The 7,727-nt window shown below is 38.2% G+C and overlaps 1 non-coding gene across 1 annotated transcript; it reads left to right on the forward strand.

Moving 5' to 3' along the window:
* The first annotated feature begins 2,545 nt into the window (after positions 1 to 2,545).
* LOC128282128 (small nucleolar RNA R71) lies at positions 2,546 to 2,652 on the forward strand. Its single transcript, XR_008272385.1, has one exon. It is a non-coding gene; the product is annotated as a small nucleolar RNA R71 (small nucleolar RNA).
* Positions 2,653 to 7,727: the final 5,075 nt, after the last annotated feature.

The following is a 7,727-nucleotide window of genomic DNA, read 5'->3' on the forward strand; positions in this document are numbered from 1 at the left end:
AGCATGTGTTTTTCGAATTTTGCAATTAAGGTCGTGCCCGGCTACTATTCCATGCCCATGTGTCTTGGGCGTGTGTGGCACACGGCCATATTGCACGGCCGTGCCTAGCTTTGTTCGCTTCTCCCACGCCCGTGTGTTAGGGTACCACACCCGTGTATTGTTGTCCACGGCTTATCGACACGGGCGTGTCTCACACCCGTGTCGAAGAAACAGAATCGAGCCTTGCCCCTAGCACACTCGTGTTTTTCTATTCCTATGCCCGTGTTCACCTATCAAGTTCAACCACGTCCATGTCACACGGCCGTGGGGATTTATCGTATCCCGTGTTTTGGGGAAATCATGTCCTGCTTTCACACGATTTGGCCACAGCTTTAGGCACGCCCGTGTGCCTTGCCGTGTGTGTTGAAAAACTTTGCAATTCAAAGATAAATCTAATTATTTATAGTGTTAGATGTAAAAAAAAATAAAAAATAAAGAAATCAAAATATGTTAGTGCTTGGGTTGCCTTAGTGCTCGGGTTGCCTCTCGAGAAGCGCTTATTTATAGTCTAAGCTTGACTTACCTCTCTAGTGAATGGTCAGGGTGGTTTGAGGAGTTTATACTCCTCATTCCTGCTATCAATCTTATCAAAATAGGGTTTTAATCGGGTGTTGTTTACCTTAAAAGTACCGAACTTAGGGTGAATCACCTCCACCGTACAAAATGGAAAAATACTGAGTACCGTAAGAGGGGTTTCCTCATTCGGTGTGGTAGTGACAATGTGAGCATCTACGGCATCTAGTAAGACTTTATCACCAACCTTAAGTTGATTAGGAGAGGTATCGGGCTATTTTAGGCGTAGTTTCAGTTTATTATATGTTCTTGGTTTGTGTTCTCGCCATTCATCGAGCTCCTCTATCCGTAGTTTTCGTTCTTCATGAATGTGTCCTTTATCATCCTTGGAACATGGCTCGTAAACTTCTTTGAAGCTTAATTTCTGCAAAGTCATATTGTCAGTTTTAGTAGATTGGTGTGGACTATTACCTTCAATGTTCGATGTGATGCCAGAATTACGAGCTTGAAGGGTGATCGTTTCGTCTTCCACACGAAGCGTAAGCTCACTTGTGCCAACATCAATAATTGTTTTAGTAGTTGCTAAAAAGGCCTCCCTAAAATCAAATGGGTGTTATTATCCTCTTTTATGTCTAGAACAACGAAATCAACAGGAAATATGAACTTATCTACTTTCACGAGTACATCTTCAATAATACCCCTAGGGAATCTTATAGTTTTATCTGCCTATTGAATCCTCATCCTAGTTTGTTTAGGTTTCCTACGACCAAGTTGCTTAAACATTCTGTAAGGCATGACATTAATAATAGCCCCTAAATCAGCTAATGCATGACGTATATCTAAACTACCAATTAAGCAAGGAATTGTAAAACTCCCTGGATCTTTCAATTTGTGGGGTAGCTTATTCTGTAGGATAGCTGAGCAGACTGCATTTAGCTCCACATGCGATGCTTCGTCCAACGTTCACTTATTTACTAAAAGCTCTTTTAAAAATTTCATTGCATTTGGCATCTGCGACAAAGCTTCAATAAACGGTAAGTTAATATGTAATTTTTTTCAGAAGTTTGAGGAATTTACCGAATTGTTCGTTTGAGCGGTCTTTCCTTATCGCGTTAGGGTATGGCACACGATGTTTATATTCGACAGTCACCGGTTTGTTTGTACTTTGACCTACCTCATCTCTCTCTTTGCTTACCACAGTTTCTTGCCTTGGTTCTAGTTCAGGCTCAACGACTCCTTCGTCATCTTGAGTATTAATTGCATTGAGTTGTTCCCTTGGGTTAGGTTCAGTATTACTTGGCAAACTACCTTGTGGTCATTTAGAGATCAGTTTGGAAAGCTGGCCTATCTGAGTTTTGAGTCCTTGGCTCGATGCTTGTTGATTTTTAAGTGCTGTCTCGGTATTTTGGAAATGGGTTTCTGACATAGATATGAATTTTGAGAGCATCTCCTCAAGGTTCGGTTTCTTCTCTTGTTGATAAGGTGGCTGTTGAATACCTTGAGGATTTTATGGCTTTTGATTTCCTTGACCACCCCAGGAGAAATTTGGGTAGTTCCTCCAACCTGTATTATAAGTATTACTGTATGGGTTATTTTGAGATCTAAAGTTATTATTACCCATATAGTTGACTTGTTCCTCTTCAGTTGTAGGATTGAAGGATTAATATTCTATATGCAGACCTCCTCCGCTTGAGTCACACCTCATTACTGGATGTACCTGCGTAGAACCAAGTAAACCATCAATTTTTTTATTGAGAAGTTTTACCTGATTTGACAGAATAGTAACTGAGTCGACGTTATAAACGCAGGCTGTTTTTGTTGGCTTAGTCCTCATGACTTGCCATTGATAGTTATTCAGTGACATTTCTTCAATGAATTCATAAGCCTCTTCAGTTGTTTTGTTGTTGATGGTTTCACCAGCAGCTGCGTCAACCATTTGCCGAGTTGAGGGATTCAGCCATTGTGGAATGTTTGTACTTGAAGCCAAAGCAGTAACCCATGGTGAGGGCACCTTCTCCGTAAGTCCTTGTATCTCTCCCATGCATCGTAAAGTGTTTCTAAATCCATCTGTACAAAAGAAGAGATATCATTACATAATTTAGCCGTTTTAGCCGGCGAAAAATATTTTAGTAAAAATTTCTCGGTCATTTGTTCCGAAGTAGAGATAGACCCTCGTGGTAACGAGTTCAACCACTATTTAGCTTTGTTTCTCAGTGAAAGGGAAATAACCGAAGATGAATGGCATCATCAGATATGCCATTGATTTTGAATGTATTGCAAAATTCCAGGAAATTTGCTAAGTGAGCGTTGGGATCTTCATCCTGCAAACCATCAAACTGAACAAACTGCTGTATCATCTGAATAGTGTTAGGTTTTAATTCAAAAGTATTTGCAGCTACAACAGGTCTAACTATACTAGATTTAGTTCCTGTTAAAGAAGGTTTAGCGTAATCATACATAGTGCGTGGAGCAGGATTTTAATTAGCTGCAATTGCAGGAGGTAGTTGATTGCCTTGGTTTTCAGCCATCTCTTCGATTGGGGGTTGAGTATCGCCTTCTTGCTCGTTCTCTATGTATCGTAAGCTGCGCCTTATCACTCTTTGATTTTTATGAACCGTACGATCAATTTTTTCGTCAAAAAGTAATGGTCCCAACGGGTTTCTTCTAGTCATAAACTATAAAAACCTGCCAAGAGAAAGAATAAGTAAATTAATAGATAATAATAATAAAAATAAAAATAAAATTAAATTGTAAGAAAATTAAATGGCTAAAGTAATAAAAATTCAGCGTTCTTAATATTTTAGTTCCCCGAAAACGGCGCTAAAAACTTGATCGCGTGATTCGTAACAAGTAATAAATATTTATAATAAAGATCAAACCTAGACTAACTATTATCATGACGAAAAGGCAAGCGCACTATCGAACAATAGTATAGTAATGGCAAGACCGGGATATCGTACCCAAGGGAACCAAAAGTACTAGTAATAACTATCTTTTTATTATCTAGCCTAAGAGTAAAAGGGTTTGTTTTAATTAACTAATTATTTAAACTAAGAACGCACAGAGAAAAGAATTGGGGAATTGCTTTTGGGAAAATCGATTGACTTGAGACAATACCTAAGGAAAAATCCACCTAGACTTTACTTGTTATTCTGGCTTTGAATCAGACGATTTATTCATTCAACTTGTTCCGTAGAGATCCCTAAGTTATGTTATTATCCCTATTCAAGACTAATAACGTCTAATCCCTAGATTGAATAACCGAGACTTTTCTCTAATTAACACTCTAGGGATGTATTAACTCGATCTATGGATCCCCTTATTAGGTTTCACCCTAATCCAGTAAAATCTTGTCACCCTATTTCTAGGCGCGCAATCAACTCTGCTTAATTATGACAAATGTACTCTTAGACAGGGTCTATTCCTCATCTGAATAAGAGCGTGTCTTGAATCAGTATCTTAGGATATCAAAACAAGAATTGAGAACACATAATTAAGAACAAGTTAAATATTTATCATACGATTCAGAAAATAATAACAAGATTCATCTTAGGTTTCATTCCCCTTAGGTATTTAGGGGTTTAGTTCATAACTAAATAAGAAAACATCTCCGAAGAATAAAGAATACAAAACATAAAGAAAACCCAAAACTCCTGAAGGGAAGTTGAGGAGAGATCTTCAGTCTTGATGATGAATCCGGCTTCTGTGATGGATCAATTGGCTTCATTGGGGTAATTCCTTACCCCCTTTCTCTGTCTCCCCTTTTCTCCTCTTCTAGGGTGTATTTATAGGCTTTGGAATGCCTAGAAGCCCTCAAAAATTGCCTTTTCTGAATTGGACTTAACTTGGGCTCGGCAGGGACACGCCTATGTGCCACGGCCGTGTGACGTGATTGCCAGGCAGTGTTCGATCCGTTAAATTGCACACGGCCATGTGGGTCAATGGCTAGGCCGTGTGAATCGTGAAAGCCTTGGTCGGCACCCTCGAAAGACACGGGCGTGTGAGCTACCCATGTGGCAAGGCTTAGGCCGTGTTCTCTTCTCGATTTGGTCTATTTTGTCCCGTTTTGGCTCGTTTTTGGCTTCTTTCGCTCTCATATGCTCTCCTAAGTTGAAAACATGAAATTAAAGCATTAGGAGCATTGAATTCACCAATTCTAATGAGAAATCATCCGTAAAATGCATTAAACATGGGGTAAAAATATGTATAATTTACGGTTTATCACGGTTCATCGATCAGAAACATAAGGAATTTCTTGAGCTGAAACAGGGTCGAATGTCAGTAATAGAATATGAGTGAGAATTTTTTAGACTTAGTAAATATGCTCGAGAGTGTGTTTCCGCCGAGGCTATCATGTGCAAGACGTTTGAGGATGGATTGAATGAGGATATTCGTGTGATAGTTGGGATCTTAGAGCTGAATGTAACAGCCCGATATAGACCCTAGTCGAAATGGTGGTTTCAGGATCACACATTTGAGTCAGAAAAATATTTAAAAATTATTTTCTATATTTATTATGTGTGAATTAGCATGTGTAAAATTTTTGTGATTTAATTTTGTCGTTTGAGTGTTCGATTAAATAAAAGGACCTAATCGCGTAAAATGCAAAATTTGAATGCTAATTGTTGAAGTGTCTAATTGCTTTGTTCTTTTAATGTGGGGTATTTATAATGCAATTATACCATTATTTTTATAAGTGGACAGTTTTGGACATGTTAAATATGGTTTTCTAATTAATTTTAAAAGGTTAAATTTGTAAAATAATTAATAACTTATATATGATATATTATATCATAATTAAAAGGCCATGTTCATTATTTTTCTTAGTGAATGAATATGAAAACATAAATAAAAGAAAAGGAAGCTTAGGTTTCGGCCATGGTTGATCTTGATGAAGGTATGTAACTAGCCCAGTTTTTGATAATTTTTACGTTTTTTGAGATCGTTGCTAAGTTATCTACAAGACCCATGCTTGAATTTTTTATTTTGGTGAATATTTTGAGTTATGCCATTGTTGAAGGCTTGTGATTTTTGTTGTTTGATGATGAAATATGAAAGATATGTTTTGGGTTTTTTGTATTTGAGTTTTTGATGATTTTGAGTAATTAGGACTAAATTGCAAAAATGATAAATTGAGGGACTAAAATTTGAAATAAATGAAATATATGGACTTGTATGAACACTAGGAACATTCGGCGTAACATGGGTGTAGTGAAATTTTGCATATTTTGTGTTTTGTGCAATAGGGACTAAATTGTAAAAAGTGTAAAATGTCAAGGGTAAAATGATAATTTGCCTATTTATGTGTTTTTCGACTAAACTGAATGAAAATATGTTTGAACGAGTTTAATTTGAATATGTTTAGATTAAGAATCAAAGAAATCAGATTTGGATTGGGAGAAAACTAAAGTTGTCGACTAGTCGTCCCGTTCCGTTTTACATTGTCCGAGGTAAGTTTATAAGCGAGTAGATGTTAATTTTAATTAAATGAAAATTTATACATGCTGAAAATAAATATGTGAATATATATACTTAATAGCCGAATGTATTCAAGTTTGGCATCCATGATTATGAATTTGTTTCGACCGAGTTACGACATCCGAAAGCCCCGTATGAACCCTAGGAATAGCTAGGATACATATGTCATGATATAGGATTCGGATATGTGATGTGTGAGTAAGACCATGGCATCGATATATATGTGTGAGTAAGACCACGTTTTATACGTTGGCATCGATATGTGACTCCGATATATGTGTGCAAGTAAGACACCATGTGGGGATTAAATCAACCCACCCATCCCTGCACACCATGCTGTACCGAAATGCAGCACATAATCAGAAATTCATAGTAGAGCTGCCAGATAATAGGCTTAAGAGCCTTTCAGACACTTCCTCCAAATGTCATCAACCCACCTCGAAGCAATGCAACATATAATAAATGACATGCTATTATGCAGTTAACAGTCCATACGTTCAGATCAGCATACATGCGCAGTACAGAAATCAGTTAGACATATTACACATATAGGGGTCTAAGTAATGCTTACCGACCCTATAGTAGGTCCACAGTCGACTTGGGCGACCTGTGCAACCTTAGAGAACTTTTCAGACAAATGGGCTCACATGCCCATGTGGCCTACTCGTGTGGCCCACACGGCCTGGGCCAAAACTCCCACATGCTCATGTGGGCCCACACAACCTACTTGGCCATCACACGACTGTGTCATTCGCGCACGGCCTGGCTTGTCGATCATACGCCCATGTTTTATCACACGGCCTACCACACGGGCGACCGCACGCCCGTGTGGCGTCAGTAATAAGCTTTTTTAGCTTTTCACCGAATCCCCTTTTTTTCATTTCGGGTCCACACCTGGTATCGATTCGCTGCAAAAAGTATCTAGAGCCTTTCAAAACCTATATTCAGCCAATACAACTTTCAATTAATCACTTCACTACTCACTCAATCAAAACCAATCGAAGTCCACAATCGACAATTCCTCAAAATCTTACCTTCAACAGAGCAACGGTGGCTTCACACTGCCAAAGTTCCGATTAATAGCCCCCAAACCATGACTTTCACCTAGTCATTAAATTAACCCTATTAATCCATCGATTCATTTAAGCAAAACAAAAAAAAAACGCACCTAACAAGCTTACCGATAATGTACAAGAGGCACTGCAGTAGAAAGGTGCAAAGAAACGATGGTAGATAAAGAGTGAAAAATCGAAACCGGCAGCAATAGGGGAAGGAAAATTTGGCAAAAGGGCAAAAGAAAAGAGAGAATAGAAGGGAGATGAGAATTTTTCATTTTTTTTGGAGAGAAAATTTGGGAACTGATTTACCTAAATCCCACTACCCATACTATCTCAACCACCCACTACTCAGATTTTCAGTACAACTTAAACTCTCAACCACCAAACCGAGCAAAAATATTCACTCATGCTCATAAAGGGATTCGAACACAAGACCTTCAGCAATTTGACACACCAGTTAACCACCAGACCAGCAGGCCTATTCTAATATATTCTTATCAATAATTAAACATAAGCCTATTGAACAAGGTTAAGGCTTTATTCAAGAAAAATCTCAAAATTTTCCAAAGGCATGGCTTGAACTTGGGACCTCCCACACACACCCAGAACACTTAACCACAGAAGCAGATACATATTTGT

Source organism: Gossypium arboreum, chromosome 1 (genome assembly GCF_025698485.1).
Source record: "Gossypium arboreum isolate Shixiya-1 chromosome 1, ASM2569848v2, whole genome shotgun sequence".
Classification (NCBI taxonomy): Eukaryota; Viridiplantae; Streptophyta; class Magnoliopsida; order Malvales; family Malvaceae; genus Gossypium; species Gossypium arboreum.